The sequence below is a fragment of the Crocuta crocuta genome, unplaced genomic scaffold (genome assembly GCF_008692635.1).
Source record: "Crocuta crocuta isolate KB4526 unplaced genomic scaffold, BGI_CrCroc_1.0 scaffold199, whole genome shotgun sequence".
NCBI classification, from domain to species: domain Eukaryota; kingdom Metazoa; phylum Chordata; class Mammalia; order Carnivora; family Hyaenidae; genus Crocuta; species Crocuta crocuta.
Window position 1 is genome coordinate 2,000,622 of NW_027533339.1, and position 17,944 is coordinate 2,018,565.

Genomic DNA, 17,944 nt, shown 5'->3' on the forward strand with positions numbered 1-17,944 from the left:
TAGATTGGCTAACTAAAGACTGAGAGAGTAACTGCAATCACAATATGACGGGCCTTAATAACAAACAAATCAAACAAAATGGAGACCTTTTATTATAAGAAAACATGCCACAACCTTTGGTTGAGACACAAAAACAAACACTCTAAAAACTTTGGAAACATTTTTTAAGGTTTTTGTATGAGTATTCTAAGAAAATTTGTTCAGGAAATCTAGGAGAAACTGCAATACTTTTTAAAATGTACTTCAGTCTGAGTATAAATACAGGATTATGAAAGAAATATAAAAATAAATAGAGCATGAAGAGACTTAGAAGAGAGAGATTGTTCTTAAGAGATAGATTCTTCAGATTCTTAAGAGAGATTCTTAAGAATCTGTTCTCAAGAGAGATTGTTCTTAATGGATAAGCTAAATATATATGAAATAAAAGAGAAGATATGCCCATTTCAAACCTCTTTAAAAGGGTTTTAGAAAAAAAGTTTTAATTATAAATTTTTAAAAATATTTATTTATCTTGGGAGAGAGAGCAGAACAGGGGCAGAGAGTGAGAGAGACAGAGAGAGAGAGAGAATCCCAAGTGGGCTCCACAATGTCAGCATGGAGCCCAATGAAGATGTCAAACTCACAAACTGTAAGATGTGGGGCTTGAACTCATGAATTGTGAGATCATGACCTGAGCTGAAACCAAGAGTAGGATGCTTAACCGACTGAGCCACCCAGGTGCCCCAAATTGTTATTAAACCAGAAAGTTATATATACCCAAATAAATCTAACAGAAAAAGAGAGGCTGCATAAAGGGACCAAATTAACTTTTTTAGAGAAAACACATATGCATTTCCATGGGGTTTGGGAAAAGATCCAAAGGTAGAGTCAATAATTAGCTCTATTGGAAAACTATCTCTTGAAGACTTAGTTTATTAGACCAATTCACATGTGAAAATCTGTACAGGATTGAGAGGAATATACCAGGAAGATTGACATAGAATCTTTAAAATTTCATAAAGTTAGTTTCATAAATTGGAATTCACTAAGTTGACATAATTTGTAATAGATTGAGATATGTGTTGCTTAGCCATTAAGAGTTTCCTTTGAAAAGCTGAACAGGAAGTAGAAAAGAAAAGCACAGAAAAGATGACGCATAGCAAACAAGAATGCCCAGCAAGCAATAATAAATGGAGTCCAGGCCTCAGTTACATGCTCTGCAAGAGTGTACATCTTGGACAGCGCTATTCAACTTCAGGAGGTAAACTTAGACAAGATATGTTTGAAAAGAACTTCTTTTTGACAGATAAGTACTCATTTATTTTTTAACTGTCATAAGACAAAAAATGTAGAGAAGTATACAGCCAAAGCAAATTCCTGGACCACAAAACAAAGTGGCAGAGAAAAGAAACAGAACATTTTGAACCTGCAAAGACTACTAGTCCTGTATGTGTTAGAAAACTTTCAACAGGTTGAACAATTAAACACTCAGCTGAGTCTCCCTCCCAAAAACGTGTAAGAGAACAATAGCAAGAAATAGAACACTAACAACATCTCCATTGCTCCAGAAAAAGATATAAAAATAAAGAAGTTTCTAATGTCTCTTAAGGAGTAGAAGTTTTTCAAGGCCTAGAAAAGACAAAAGGAGCATTTGAGGGAGTAGTTGCTGCTGGAGGTAGTGTTTCACAGGACCACTGGGGACGCATGCTTCAGGACTATCAACAGCTTCACATTGAGTTGATTTTCCAGGTGAAACACATGTGAAATTAAAGGATGAGCCCTTCCCAGAAGGCATGGTTCATAGGCTTAAGCATTTCCATGCCTAGAGTCTGTAGTGGCATCTGATGCAGCACAGAACTTAATATGTGTGCTCACATAATATGCGTGCACACATATGTGAGCCATATCACAAGACAGAATCCATATTCATTAGAGCATTGGGGCTCCAGATATCCAAGACTCAAATACAAAATGGAAATTAAAAGGATTTGAACATCTTATTTGAGAAAGAAGTCACCTTAGTTTATACCTGGTAACTGAATCTGCCATCTTTGCAAGTTTCTAAATTTAGCAAGATGGCTAGAAAGTTTCAAATGACATTCTCTGAGAAAGGACTGTATACACATTTAGAGTTCTTCTAAAATATGGTCAATATAGTGTCATGATTAGGTTTATGAAAGATAAAGTTATGCATGAGTTTATAGGTTTTGGAATATAGATAACTGGCATGGACTGAGTGGCATCATAGCAAGGCTGATCCCATCAAGATGCTCCTCGAACACCTTCCCTCCATTAGTTACCAGTGAATCTCTAGTTCACTGCTGTAGGATATGGGTTTTTGCTGTGTTTTCTACATTTGGTACATATAAAGCTTGTACTGTAATAATATTATGTGTCCTATTTATTCACTCCCCATGCCAGAAGAATCCTTGAATATTTGCAAGAATATTCACATCAGCATTATTCTTAATAACGAGGATAATAAAAAGAAGCAATGATCCAAGGAAGTGATAAATAAATTGTGACATATGCTGTCAATGAACTATAGCTACACACAGTAAGCTAGATACAGAACCAAGACTAGCAAAAGAAGGAAGGCAGAAGATTACAGCCAGCATGATTCAATTTCCTTAAAATTCAAAAACCAACCAAACTAAGTAATAATCATAAGGGATATATACTTAATAAAAACTACAAGGTAAATCAAGAGTGCTTCTTAAATGCTGTAGGTAATTTTACCGAATGACATCCTGAAGTCACTCACAACTCAGGTATCAGAATAGTTACCACTGGCTGACTCACTGAGCAAAAACTTTTATTTTGGATTTTTAAAAAATATTTTAATTTTTGAAAAAGAGATAGAGACAGCATGAGCAGAGGAGGGTCAGAGAAAGAGGGAGACACAGAATCAGAAGTCCAGGCTCTGAACTAGCTGTCAGCACAGAGCCTGATGTGGGGCTCGAACCCACGAACCATGAGATCGTGACCTGAGCTAAAGTTGGACGCTTAACTGACTGAGCCACCCAGGTGCCCCTGTTTTGGATTTTAATTCTTTGGACTTAACCAAGTAATTTTGGCTTTTTTCTTTGGATTTTTTTAAAAATTTTTAATGTTTTTTTTTTGTTTTGTTTTTTACAAATAGTTTATTGTCAAATTAGTTTCCACATAACACTCAGTGCTCATCCCCATAAGTGTCCTCCTCTGTGTCCATCCCCCCCTCCCCCCCACATCCATCAGTGAAGTCCTAGCATCAGCCATCAGACAACAAAAGGAAATCAAAGGCATCAGAATTGGCAAAGAGGAAGTCAAACTTTCACTCTTCGCAGATGACATGATACTCTACATCGAAAACCTGACAGACTTTGTTTTTTTTTTTTTATTTCTAGGAGAGAGAGAGAGACAGCGTGAGCAGGGGAGGGTCAGAGAGAGAGGGAGTCACAGATGGAAACAGGCCCCAGGCTCTGAGCTGGCAGTCAGCACAGAGCCCGACGTGGGGCTTGAACCCACGAACTGAGGGATCATGACCTAAGTGAAAGTCAGACGCTTAACCGACTAAGCCACCCAGGCACCCCTTTTTTCTTTGGATTTTTACATAGTAAGGTGATTTAATTATGGGAATTTTAATCTACATCTAGTTATTCAATAATGGGAAACTTATACTGTCCATATTGAAGTTTCTTGTATCAGACATTATATTATTATGTGTATACTGGTATTCATTTTTCACATATCTTGATCTGTAATTGAAAAGATGGACAGTAGTAATTTGTGATGGAAGACGTGAGTAGTATGGGAAAGCCCAATAGGTTAAGAGAACCACTAAATGAGGATGTTAAGTAGACTCTTCCTTCTTTTCTTTGCCTCTTGTTTTCAGGAGGATTTCAATTAGAGCAACCTACCTGACCTTCTCCCAGTTCCTCTGTTCCCAAAGTTTGGCAGAAGGCACTGGGCATATCTAGATCAGCACCCTCTGGGCTCTTGCCTCTCTCAATGCCTCTTAGTTCCCGTATCTCAGTCATTTTCTCTGATGCTATGCAATAAATTTAGAGGAGTCAACTTGGCCCTGTTGAGGAGGCATTTGGTTGTCCAGATGTGCCAATGACTACAGACTTTCCAAGTCTGTCTACTCAGTGGTGGATTATTAACCCAATTTGCCTATACATTTAAAACCACACTTTCTAATCATGTTTATAAGAAAACTGACTACTTCATCTCCATTCGTCTGTCTCCTGGGCTTTAATTCTGAATTGATTTTAAGCTCAGAAGGGGAATAACATGGCATTATTTATTGATCCCTCAAACCCTAACAGCAGTGAATATAATAAAACACTGGATGATATTACCAAATATTTATTACTATCAGATCAATCATTGTTTAACAGCCTTAATTCCTTTCAAGACTCCATAACAAGACAATATTCTATACAGAATCTTCAGAGTGTATACACCTCAGGGTCAGTGGAGGAGGTGTGATTTTTTAAATAATAAATCATTTGTGTGTTCTAATTTTTTTGAGGAAGAAAAGCCCCAGGAAGAGATTTATATTAAGACTCTTGACAGCTCATTTGGAAAACTCATAAGACAAAAGTTGGGAGTATAGTTATTAGAATAGTTCTCAGTTTAGCAATTCTTCCTGCTTCTATTTCTTCATCCATTAAGAAGGAGGAGCAGGAGGAGGAGAAGGACTCAGTTAAAGTTGAATTTAGCTAAAGTCACTTCGGATAACTAGCAACCATTTTTATTATCTATATAAATTAATAAAGGGTGCTGATATGTTGACTACAGTGTATGAAACTATGGGCACAGCACTATAAGAAACAGCTACGGGATTTTGGAAATGAGTATTTTAATTGATAACAACTGTGAAAAAATCACCCTCTGTATGATTAATGTAAATCTGTTTTACTTAACATTATCCCTGTTTTACCAACCATTACTAAAACAAATTGCAAAGATTTTGCCATTACGTCAATTCCTTCATGCATCTTCCAAATGCATATTCTAAGTGCAATCAAAGTTGATAATTATTTAGACATTTAAATTTATTCTAACAGTTATGTATTCCATCTATTATTGAAATGCTCATAAATAAAATAATGTTAATGGCACTCACAAAAATTTTTTGTTTTTTTTACAATTATAAGGCAAACCAAAAATATGGTTTCAAATAAATATTGTAAATCTATTCTATAGCACTGATGCAAAGAGAGATAGCCATACACAAACCAACATGCCTCTACCACAAACTCTCTTCACTGAGTAAAAACATTCCCAAACTACTTACTCCTTTCTTTTACCTTCTCACCTATCAAGACTTCAACGTATTTCACTGTAACTAATCTCAATGAGTGTTCGTTAAAGCAAAGTTTGCACATAATAATTTCATATTAAATTGTGAATAGCTAATGCCCCTTAGCCTCCCACAGTTTTTCATTAAAATAAATTAACATAAGTAATTCCTCATTTAGCAAAATATCAGTTACCTTATCTAACCACTGGGAAGATATCTTAAGGTGAGGGTTTATTTTGGTAAACTATTAGAAAAGTAAGAGTTATTTGTTGGAGGAAACTGAGAACTCCAGAGACTCAAGGGTTCAATGGAAACTTTTCTATTTACCCTAACCACTACATTTCTGTGTCCCTCCACCAGTTCCTGAAGCCCTTCTGCTCCCTCCAAATTCCCTATGTTCTACCTTATCCACACTTATGTGTAGGATAGTAAATAAAGGCCCTCAGGGCAGAGACAAGTTAAAGGGAAGCCAGCCAGTCTCATAAGCACCAATCCTGTAAGGGCCATAAAGTAAAACAGAGGGGAAAAAAATCTGAAACGTGAGGACAGTTAACTTTGATCTACCAATGCAACTCCTTATCTAAATGCCAAATGTTGATTGTCTCTTTCTTGCCACAGGAGACTGGCTCTTAAAGAAACACACACACACACACACACACACACACACACACACACACACACACACAGTAATGCTGCCTGGTGCTATTTATCAATTTCCCATTAACCAAATATTGAGCATTTAAAAATATTTTTCTCTCACCACTTTTAGTCAACAGAGTATTGGATGCCCTAGCCAGAGCAATTAGTTGAGAAAAAGAGCTAAAATACATCTAAACTAGAAAGGAAGATGTAAAACTATCACTATCTGCAGATGACACAACTCTTTATATAGAAAATCCTAAGACTACATTAAAAACTGTTAGGATAAGTACATTCAGTGAATTTGCAGGGTAAAAACTCAATATACAAAAATCTATTCTGTTTTTATACACTAACAACAAATTTTCCAAAAGAGAAATTAAGAAAACAATCCCATTTATAATTGTTCAAAAATAATAAATACCTAGAAATAAATTTAACCAAGAAAGTAAAAACTTGTAACTACAAACCATAAGACATTGATGAAAGAAATTGAAGACAACATAAATAAATGGAAAATATTTCATGCTCATAGGTTGGGAGAATTTTTTAAATGTCCATATTACCCAAGCAATCTACAGATTCATGTAATCCCAATCAAATTCCAATGGGATTTTTATCAGAATTAGAATAATCCTAAAATTTATATGGAACCCTAAAACATCCCAAGTAGCCAAAACAACATTAAGAAAGAAGAACAAACCTGGAAGCATTATGGTTCCCAATTTCAATAATTAAAACTAATGATATTAGCATAAAAACAGACACACTGATCAATGGAACAAAGTACAGAGCCCAGAAATAAACCCAAACACATATGATCAATTAATTTATGACAGAAGAGGCAAGACTATACAATGGGAAAAAGACAGTCTCTTCAATAAATGGTGTCGGGTAAACTGGACAGCCAGAAGCATACGATTGAAACTGGACCATTATCTTACACCATACACAAAAACTCACCCAAAATGTATTAAAGATTTGAGTGTATGATCAGAAACCATAAAACCAGGGGCGCCTGGGTGGCTCAGTCTGTTAAACATCTGACTTTGGCTCAGGTGATGATCTCCCGTTCAGAGTTCGAGTTCCATATCAGGCTTTGTGCTGACAACTAAGAGCCTGAAGCCTGTTTCAGATTTTGTTTCCCCCTCTCTCTCTGCCCCTCCCTTGTTTGCATTCTCTTTCCCTCTCTCTCTGTCTTTATGTCTCTTGAAAATAAATAAACTAAAAAAAACCCATAAAACTAGAAGAAAACATAGACAGTAAGTTCCTAGACATCACCCTTGGCAAAATCTTTCTTTTATCTGACTCCAAAAGCAATGGCAACAAAAGGGAAAATAAACTAATGAAATTACATCAAACAAAAATACTTCTGTGCAGCAAAGGTAACTATGAGCAAAATAAATAGGCAAGTTAGGGGAGAAGATACTTGCAAATCACATATCTGAGAAGGAGTTAATTTCCAAAAGACATCAAGAACTCATACAGTTCAACAACAACAACAAAAACAATCCAATTAAAAAGTGGCACAGGATTTAAACAGATATTTTTTCCAAAGAAGACATACAGATGGTCAAAAGACAAATGAAAAGGTTCTCAACATCACTAATAATCAGGAATTGGAAATCAAAACAATGAAATACCACCTCACACCTGTCAGAATAGCTGTTATTAAATGACAAGAAATAACAATTGTTGTGAGGATGTTGAGTATAGGAAACCCTTGTGCACTCTTGTTGAAAATATAAATTTAGTGTATCCACTAAGGAAAATAGTGTGGGGTTCTTTAAAAAATTAAAAAAAGAACTAATATATGAGCCAGAAATTCCACTTTTGGGTTTTTATCCAAAACAAAAAAACTAAATCAATATATATGCATCCCTATGTTCATTGTAGTATTATTTACAAGAACCAAGATATGGAAATAACCTAATTGTCCACTAAGGCATGAATGGATGAAAACAATGTGAGATAGATAGATAGGTATCATAGATATCATACACATGCACATGTACACGCACACGCGCGCCCCCCCCACACACACACAGAGGAATATTATTCAGTCAAAAAATAATGAAGTTTTACTATTTGCAACAACATAGATGGATCTTTAAGTTATTATGCTAAATTAAGTGAAGCAGACAGAAAGGAGAAATGCTGTATAATTTTACTTACAGGTGGAATCTGAAAAACAAAACAAAACAAAACAAATGAACAAAACTAACATAGATATGGACAACATATTGGTAGTTGCCAAAGGAGAGGGGGAAGGGAGTAGGGAAAAAACAGGTTAAGGTGGACAAGAGACACAAATTTGGAGTTATAAAATAATAGGTCCTGAGAATATATGGTGATTATGGTCAGTAATATTGTATTGCAAATTTGTAAGTTTCTCAGAAAGTAAATCTTTAAAGTTCTCATCACACACACACACAAAATCATAACTTCATATGGAGACAGATGGTTACTAGACTTATTGAGGTGATCGTTTTGCAATGTATAAAAATATCAATTATGTTGTACACCTGAAACTAATGTTGTATACCAATTATACTTCATTTAAAAATCTTTTTTATAAGGACACTCCATTCTTAGCTTTCTAATGGTTATTACATATATGGGTCCCCTTCAAGATGACTTGGGGTCCAAGCTTCTTTTTTTAAAATTTTTAATGTTTTATTTATTTCTGAGAGAGAGAGAGAGAGAGAGAGAGAGAGAGAGCAGGGGAGGTCAGAGAAAGAGGGAGACACAGAATCTGAAACAGGCTCCAGACTCAGCTGTCAGCACAGAGCCCAACGTGGGGCTTGAATCCACAAACCACGAGATATTGACCTGAGCTGAAGTCGGAGGCTTAACCGACTGAGCCCCCCAGGAGCCCCTCCAGGCTTCTTTATATATTTTTTTCTTAGTGCCAGGTTTAGAGACCTTCCTTAAGATCAATTCTGACAGGGTGCCTGGATGAGCCTGTCGGTTAAGCGTCCAACTTCGGCTGAGGTCATGATCTCGCAGTTAGTGAGTTAGAACCCTAAGTCAGGCTCTGTACCGACAGCTCGGAGCCTGGAGACTGCTTTAAATTCTGTGCCTCCCTCTCTCTCTTCTCCTTCCTGACTCATGCTCTGTCTCTCAAAAATAAATAAACATTAAAAAAATCAATTCTGACAACTACAGATTTAGCTTTGGTGCCATCAATGACTCTTGGTTGTTGAACACAGATGCTGAATCTTCTGTACTACTGAAACTATCCAAAAGATTATGTTCAATATTATTAATCCTGGAGACTGATAGAATTTTCTTTTCAAAATTTGCTAAGCTTATTTGCTAAACAATAAATGAAATCATCAAAACTGGATGTGAAATCCAGTTCCACCACTGACTAATTGTGTGGTCTTGAGAAAATTAATTCAACATTGTAACCTTAGCTAACTTATCTGCAAAGTAAGAATGATACATATATATTATGGATTGAATTGTATCTCACCATTAAAGGACATATTTGAAGTTCTAACCCCAAGTACATCCAAACTTTTTTGGATATAGGGTTTTTTGTTTGTTTGTTTGTTTGTTTGTTTGTTTTACAGAGTTAATCAAGTTAAAACAAAGTCACATTAGATTAGGATGGACCCTTAATCTAACAGGACCAGTGTCCTTGTGAAAAGGACACCATGTGGAGGGTGGAGACACAGAGCTCTCCAGGTGAACATGAAGGCAGAGACTGGAGTGACAAATCTATAAGTAAAAGAGTGTCCCCAAATTTCCAAAGTAAGAAAGAAACAAAGAAAGGAGGGAAAGAAGAAGGAAGGAAGGAAGGAAGGAAGGAAAGAAGGAAGGAAGGAAGGAAGGAAGGAAGGGAGGGAGGGGGGGAGGGAAGAAGGCAGGGAGGGAGGAGGGGAGGAAGGAAGGGAGGGAGGGAAGAAAGAAAGAAAGAAAGAAAGAAAGAAAGAAAGAAAGAAAGAAAGAAAGAAAAAGGAAGGAAGGAAGGAAGGAAGGAAGGAAGGAAGGGAGAAAGGAAGAGAGAAAGGAAGAGAGAAAGAAAGAAAGAAACCTGCCAGAAGCTAGGAGAGGCCTGAAATTGATTCTCCATCAGACCCCTTAGAAGAAACCCACCCTGCTGACACCTTGATCTCAGACTTCTAGCCTCCAGAACTGTGAGACAAAATTCCTTGTTGTTTAAGCCATTCAGCTTGTGGCACTCTATAATGGCAGCCTTAGGAAATTAACAGACTACCTAAAAAGATGATCATGGGGTTTAAATAAAATGATTTGTAATATACCTGACATAGGATAAGCCCTTTATAAATTATCATGAACAGTGACAGCGTTGAGATTTTTCTGAAACATAACCAATAGGTAGCCATGCAACAGCTATACTTGATTTACTCATTTCTATTCTTGGAAATTTAGATACTGAAATTTCCTGGTGGTAAGGCAATAGGGAAGGCAGGAATTATAAAGGAGATAAATCTCATGCCAGTGTGTGCTAATTGTTTGAATCCCCTGTAAATGGTTTGGCAGGAAAGGAGGCTGGAACACTTAGCTAAATTGAAGTTTGGGGATTATCTGTGAATTTAAAGTATCCATGCCATTTTGGCCCCTATTAGCACAAGTAATTGAGAGGAAAATCTTGCCAGTTATGCTTTTCCATAAGGCTTAATGTGGACTTCAATATTTAAGTAATTCATTAGCAGTCTTGAATGGTGTTGTGGAACAACATTAAAGGGCACAAAGAGGTAGTCTGTAACCTTCAGTTCAGAAACGAGCAAATTGAAGCCCATAGAGGTTACAATGAACTCAAGGTTATACTGTTTACATTGGAAAAGCTGACACTAGAATCTTGGGTTCTAATTTCCTGTTGAGAGCTGAGTGTGTCTTTTAGGATTCTGTGTTATTTTATGACCTCTTTGGAACTTTTCTCATTGTCAGAACCCCAACTCTGCACCTGGAATCTTAAGACCAAGGTTGGGAGGATTCAGATGGAGAGGAGAAAGTGACATTATAACATTTTCAATAAAAAGCTTCAAAAATTGCATCTGGGGAAGGGAGCAGTGGTGGGGACAGTAGGAAATTATTTTTACACTAAAATTATAAGCTGTATAACACATTTAGAGAAATCCTTTCACATTGTTTAGAAGATCCATTAAATACAGCCTGGCAGGACCTTTCTAGGACAAATCATTAAAGCCCTAAATGGTGACTACCTCAGATTGAAGTCATTTGCATTATATTATAAAACACATAGGACACTTTGGCCATCAAGATCACTGGGATGGCTGAACTTTGGCCCGCCACATGATTTCACAAATATAGAGTGTACTCCTAACCTGCTTAACAACTCACCCCACTTAAAGCAAGCTGCCCTTTTTCACCTCTGGTGTGCTCAGCTTTTAAATAGACCTTGTGGGAAGAAATATTAGACTTTTAATACAACAAACTTTGTTTCATTGTTTGTTTTCACTTTGGTTTATTATTTTAAGTTTCCAGTCTTTGTAGGACATTTCCATGTTGCCTGCCCTAAGGAAAGGACCACTGTAATTGAGGGGCCCAGTTCAGAAACTATTTTGGAGAGAATCATTCAGTTTCATTTTACGGCTTCATAGCCCAGAACCAGAACTTTTCAAAAGACACTCAATAACACCAATGCAGGGACCCCTCTGGACAATATATCAATTTGTATTATGAAGTGAATTATGGCTGTACCCACCAGAGCTGGTATAGTTAAGTGTCTGTCAGTGTTTCCATTATATTTTGAGGGCTTCTTACTTGGTTGCAAAAATACCCTTCAGGCTGAAGCATACAAGGCCAGCTTAGGAAGTGAGTGTTTGCTTTGTTTAGTTTTACTATTTAAAAATACTAGCCCTCTTTTGTGTTTGCTTATATACACACTATAATGTAGAGAAGTCTAGTTTTCTAAATCAATACGGCTTCCAGAGTGATAATGGTTTTAATGGGGAAAGCACATGGTATTATAGGTTATTTATCTTTATGATCCACACTGTTCACTGTTCTTCTCCTTGGAAGATGCCAGATTCCAAAATTGAGGATCCCAATGTGGTGCAAATGTCCTACAAATATTATAAATGTATTAATTTGGCCTCTAAATTTTAAATCCAGAAATCTGTACTTATATTTTAGAAGGTATACAACTACATTATGGTTAAAATTTCCTGTTTTCCCCAAACCATGAACCTATCTTTTCATTGAATCCATGTGAATCCTTGCCTTTCTTTCAGATTCTAGCTCAAATTTCCTAACTTCTGAAAAGAAAATAGGCTCAGGGATACTTTCCCTAAGCTACTTTCCATATAATACCTAGCTCCAAGAGAGTAATTGCTATCCCATAATATTTGTATGTGTGTCTGTTTCTTTATCAGATTACACAAAATGAGGACAAGGATAATATCCTTTTTATTAGCAGAATGTTTGACATATTATATATGCCCGGGAAATATCAGTTGCTTGACTAAATTAGTGAATGAATGAATTAATGAATGAATAAAGTATTCTGTGAAATTGGGATAGTGGTAAGGACACATAAGGGATTTTAAAAGTTATTTTTGAAAAATAAGGACTTGTCTTTAAAATGATTCCCCACCTCCAGGTTTCAACCTTCTAGAGGGTACAAATTCTCATATGTCCACAATGAAGAATCTCTCAGAAAATTGAATGACTTGTAAACTCTTATAGGAAAAGATATATGCAACAGGATTTGTTGAGAAAATTGCTGATCAAGGATTTAGGAGATAAAGTGTTTGTTATGACTTAGTCACTGACTCTGTGACCCTCTTCAAGGTATTTAATAGCTCAGTGATTCAATCTCTCTGCAACTGGTGATAAAAAATAGCAGTTTTTATTTATTTCTCAGAGATGTTTAGGGGAAAATGTGTTAGCACATCTGAGACATTTTAAAGAAAAATCCTAAACTGTAACTATTATATAAATTAAATATTGTATTGCTTTTGTGTGCTACATACTAAATAATTTACTGTAAACAGGACTATTTTGGTGAAATCACATCACTCTAACAATAAAATATTATTAAAGATTTTATTCTTTCACTTGTCATAGCAATTGGATTATACCTATTCTATTAAGAAATTAAATGAAAAGTACATTATTTGATCATTTCTGCATTTGTCATTTGGGGATTGTCCATGTGATTATTATGATGGATAAGCTGCCATATTCTACCAAACCAAACACATTTTCAAGGAGAGAAGCTAAAAAAGAATTACAGATGCTTTTAGAAGAAAAAATGACTGCAAGAGATTATTTCTTTAAATCATAAGTTTGCCAACAAGTTAATTATTGAGAGCTATAAGGCTACCAATGTTTCTCAAAGTGTAATTCATGAATCATGCCTTAACATTATCTTTACCATTGTAACCTACTGTAGATTCTCAAACTTCATTCATAAGAATAAGAAATTCTGGGGTGGGGTCCAAGAATCTGCATGTTAAACAAGGTCTCCAGATGATGCCTATAGAGACACTCAAGATTGGGAACCATTATAAGAGTCACTACAAGAATCTTCCTTTGGTTCAAGAGGCAAATAAAGCACAGAATAAAGAAGATCAGAACAAAACATTAAACTTCCCTGTGTGGTGAAAAGTGATAAACTCTTCTCTTCTTTTAAAATAACTGAGTGTGATGAAACATCTGGGTGGCGCAGTTGGTTAAGTGACTGAAATGATCTTGTGGTTACTGGGTTCAAGCCCTACATAGGGCTCTGTGCTGACAGTCAGAGCCTAGAGCCCGCTTTGGATTCTGTGTCTCCCTCTCTCTCTGCCCCTCCCCTTTTCTCAGTTCTCTCTCTTTCAAAAACAAACATTAAAAAATTAAAATCACTGAGCATGTTATCTTTTGTAGAATTAGTAAAAGAATTATAATTCAATGGTATAAACACATTGTGGAAACCAAAGAATTTTTTTTTTTTAATTTGAACAGATTGAAGTAGAAAGAGTAAGAAGAAATTGATAGCTCCAATTTGCTATATATTACCAGGGTTCAAGGGTAATTTGTATTTATGAAGGAAAGGAGGGTTCCACAAACTCCTTTGGTCTTTCTTCTGTGGCCACCTGAAACTAAGAAAACCTGCTTCATATTCACAATCATTTTGATATTTAAGGGTTTGTCCTTCCAGCAATTATCAAGACAAGTTGGGTAAAAATATCAACAAGGAACTTGAGGGTGTTATGCTGAGCAAAATAAGCCAGGCAGAGAAGGACAAATACCATATGTTTGCACGTATAGGAGGATTAGGAAGAAATTAACGGAGGACCAAAGGACCATGGGGGAGAAGGGGAGATATAGTGGGGGAAGGGGCGAGAGGCAAACCATGAGAGACTCTTGAATGCTGAGAACAAACTGAGGGCTGATGGGGGTGGGGGAGGAGAAGGGGGGTGATGGGCATGGAGGAGGGCACTTGTGGGGATGAGCAGTGGGTGTTATATGAAAACCAACTTGACAATAAACTATTTAAAAAATAAAATAAAAAATAAAACATGTTAAAAATTTATGAACCAAAAAAAATCAACCAAGGTATGGTTATAATATGTCTCTATTATTAAATGGATATAGCATTATTCTTTGTTTCTGTTAGTAAGATAGCATACAGTCACATAGGAAATTTCAACAATTGTAGAAAAGACTACAGAGGCAAATGAAAAACATCTGAATTTCTGATATAGCATGGCAATTACTGCTCTTATTTCAATGAAAATCCTTCTAGAGGTATACACCTATTGTATAGTATGATTGATTTTATATAAAATTATACCTATAATTAAATTTGCATATATTTACATGTATAAATATGAATATATACTTATACATAATTTTATACTTTTTACATGTTGCTTTGTCATGCCAATGACACTTTAAAAAATCTCATAATCATGAGAATCAACTGGAAAAATAATTAGACCTAGGTTATTACTGGTGTCAGCTGTTTCATCTCCTTCATTCATGCCTTAATTCTTTGTGACTTTCTTCCCTCCATCAACACCTCTCTACTCTAACTTCTCCCTTAAACCACTTTAGCAATAAACATTATATGGAAAGACAAAGGTAAACACCGGTGTTAATTGTCAGTCTTCCGGACCACCGGAGCATCATGTGAGATTCATTGGCACCCATGGAATCCTTAATGTAAAACTTAGTAGAGGTTTTTTCCTGACCTATAGACTTCTATCAGAATTTCTTAAAATGTGCTGTCTCAAACAATTGTTCCTTGGATGTTGAAGAGGACCACATAAGTTTAACATTTTATCAAACATGTATTCAATACTTACAATGTTCTAAGTGCACTGTATGGATTGTTTTATCGAATCCTTACATTTACCACATAAGGTGAGTGCCAACCCTATCTTTGTAGGAATACCAAGAAAAACTGAGTCTCAAGGAGAGTAAGCAGATGTTCACACAATCTGTCAAAGTGGAGCAGGTGGGGGAGGCAAGAATGGGGAGCAACTATTTAATGGGAACAGGATTCCTTCTGGAGTGATAAAAATGTTTTGGAACTAGATAGAGAAGATGAATGTATTGCTAATGTACTAAATATCACTGAATGATTCACTTTACATGGTTAGTTCTATACTATGTAAATTTTGCTTCAATTAAATAAAATTAGAACATGGAATGAATCCCAGTCTGACTCCAGAGACCACACTCTCAACCACGGCAAAATAATGCCTCCCCCATAGGGGAGGCTATATTGGCTCCAAGTTTTTCCAGATCAAACAAAATTAATAACTGTTGCTGAAGAAATTTTCAATGTCTTGTGAAAATAAGCATGCTAAATCTCCCATAGGATGACTTGGTATATAGGGGTTTGTTAAGTAGTGTTTCTCAAATTACTTTTTTCATGGATCCCATTTTACCTGGAGTGATTTCTATGAAGATGTGTTTCATAAAACACCTTTATGGAATAGCTGTTTTTCTTCAAAGCTCTGAAAATAGCATTTATTACAGAATTATTTTCACTTGGATGATCTACTTAGTATATCAGCAAACTTCACAGGAATTCAGGCAGGATAATAAAGACAGAGTAGTTTCCTGGAATTCCCTTTGTGATCATTTTCTTAGCACTTGTTCATAATATAAAGAGTAAAAGTGCAAAGAAAACTAAGCAATTGCACCTTTTATATTCTATTTAAAACATGTAGTATTTACTTTTTAGTTAAGTTTCATGAAAATGACAGCTATCTATATATAACAATTTAAATTTTCAGATAAAACTAAATGTACAGGGGAGTATAGATTTTACATTCCGTAATTTTTAGCACAGCTGCTTCTGGGCTTCAGTAAGTCAAAAACAACTGAAAACACTAACTTTCTGAATTTGAAAAAAAGATGTTTTATATAAATTTTGTGGAGTTTCTTGGTCTGCCTATTTTTTTCATAGAGAAAACAATTTCAGTAAAAGTTAAAGCAGTTAGAAATTGAGAATAAGTGTTATGTGGAAACTAATTTGACAATAAACTATTTGTAAAAAATAAATAAATAAATAAATAAAAGAAATAAAAAAAGAAATTGAGAATAAGGATTTATTATAAAATAATTATTTTCTCTTTAATCAAACCCACTTGTATTCCAATTTTCTATATTATGTATTAGAATTCATCACATATTATGAAGTTTGTGACTCAGCTTCCCCAAATAAACTAATAGGATATTTCTGCCTTTAGAATTGCCATAAGGAGGACATAAGATATAGATGTTAACTTATCCTTTCAAACATATATATATGCGCCTGACTGTCCCACTCATGCAGTCAAGAATTTGGACTCTCCTGTTTTCTGTAAGCCGTTAATCATTATTTTGGCTCCACCTCTCTCCTTACACAGTCTGGAGCACATATGAAACCATTTGCTGGAGGCTTTTAGTAGCATCCTATAATCACTGATCTCTGGGTTATAATTATTATCAACATGGTATGGCTTACAACGGACAATCCCCATTACCATTTCCACTGGTGAACCTCTGGCACTGCTGGGGAAAAGTCCCCTATAATCCTATAATTCCTATAATCCCGACAGCCTAGTGCCCTTAGGCTGTATTTCTTTTTCCAGAGTAAAGTGGATAAATTAAAAAATAATTTTACACACACACACACACACACACACACACACACACACACATTTATGTCTATCTCACAGTCTCCCCCACACCAGACTTAATTTTTCCTAATTAAAGAAAATACGACCATTCCTTTCCTTATTAAAAAAAAAAAAAGACATCATTCAGTGTAAGCTCTCTTCTATTTGGTTGAATTCTGTGTATTTTACTTAATGTCTATTTTTAGCTTAAGGCAATTCTTATGTCACTGAGAGTAACAGGGAACCACATATCTTTTCATATGTGAAGTTTGTGATGTGGCCACATCTGGAGACTGACGGGAGGTGAGAAGAGGTAGAAAGAGACTGAATCTCAGCCAGGTCTGACACATCAGGCAGCTACACAGGAGTAGCCCTTACAAAGTGAAGTACCTCCAAAAGCATACTTGTGCAACAAGTGGGTTCCAGGTTCATAGAAAGTACTCAAGGCCAAAGATAGAGTGACAGTGACAATCAACAGAGAGTGGATAACCATTTGTCAAGGGCAGTTATATGTGAGAACTTTGTGTTCCTCCTCCTTTCCTTTCCCTATCCCAATCCAAACACATTACAGGGAAGGAGAAGGGCATGAGGAAGCAGGGCATTTTGGCACCCTCCTCCTATTCCTTCCCTCCCACTCATCCCCATCGCCTACTACCCCAAACACATTCAGAACAACTAGAACATCAAGTCTAGGCTGTGCCCAGGCAAGATGAATCTCTGAATTAAACATGAGGCTGAAACTTTAAAATAATCAGAATTCTTAACAAAAAAAGATCACATTTTCACAGCAAAAAGTGGCTGAAAAGATATGGGATCCCCAAATAAGTTGAAGGTAGCAAGCACACTACCTAGTAGGAAATGGGTTTGCCAGATCATGGTAGATAGTGTTTAATGGACACAAAAATGTTTTATAACTTCAGTATCTCAGACTCCCCTATCAAGG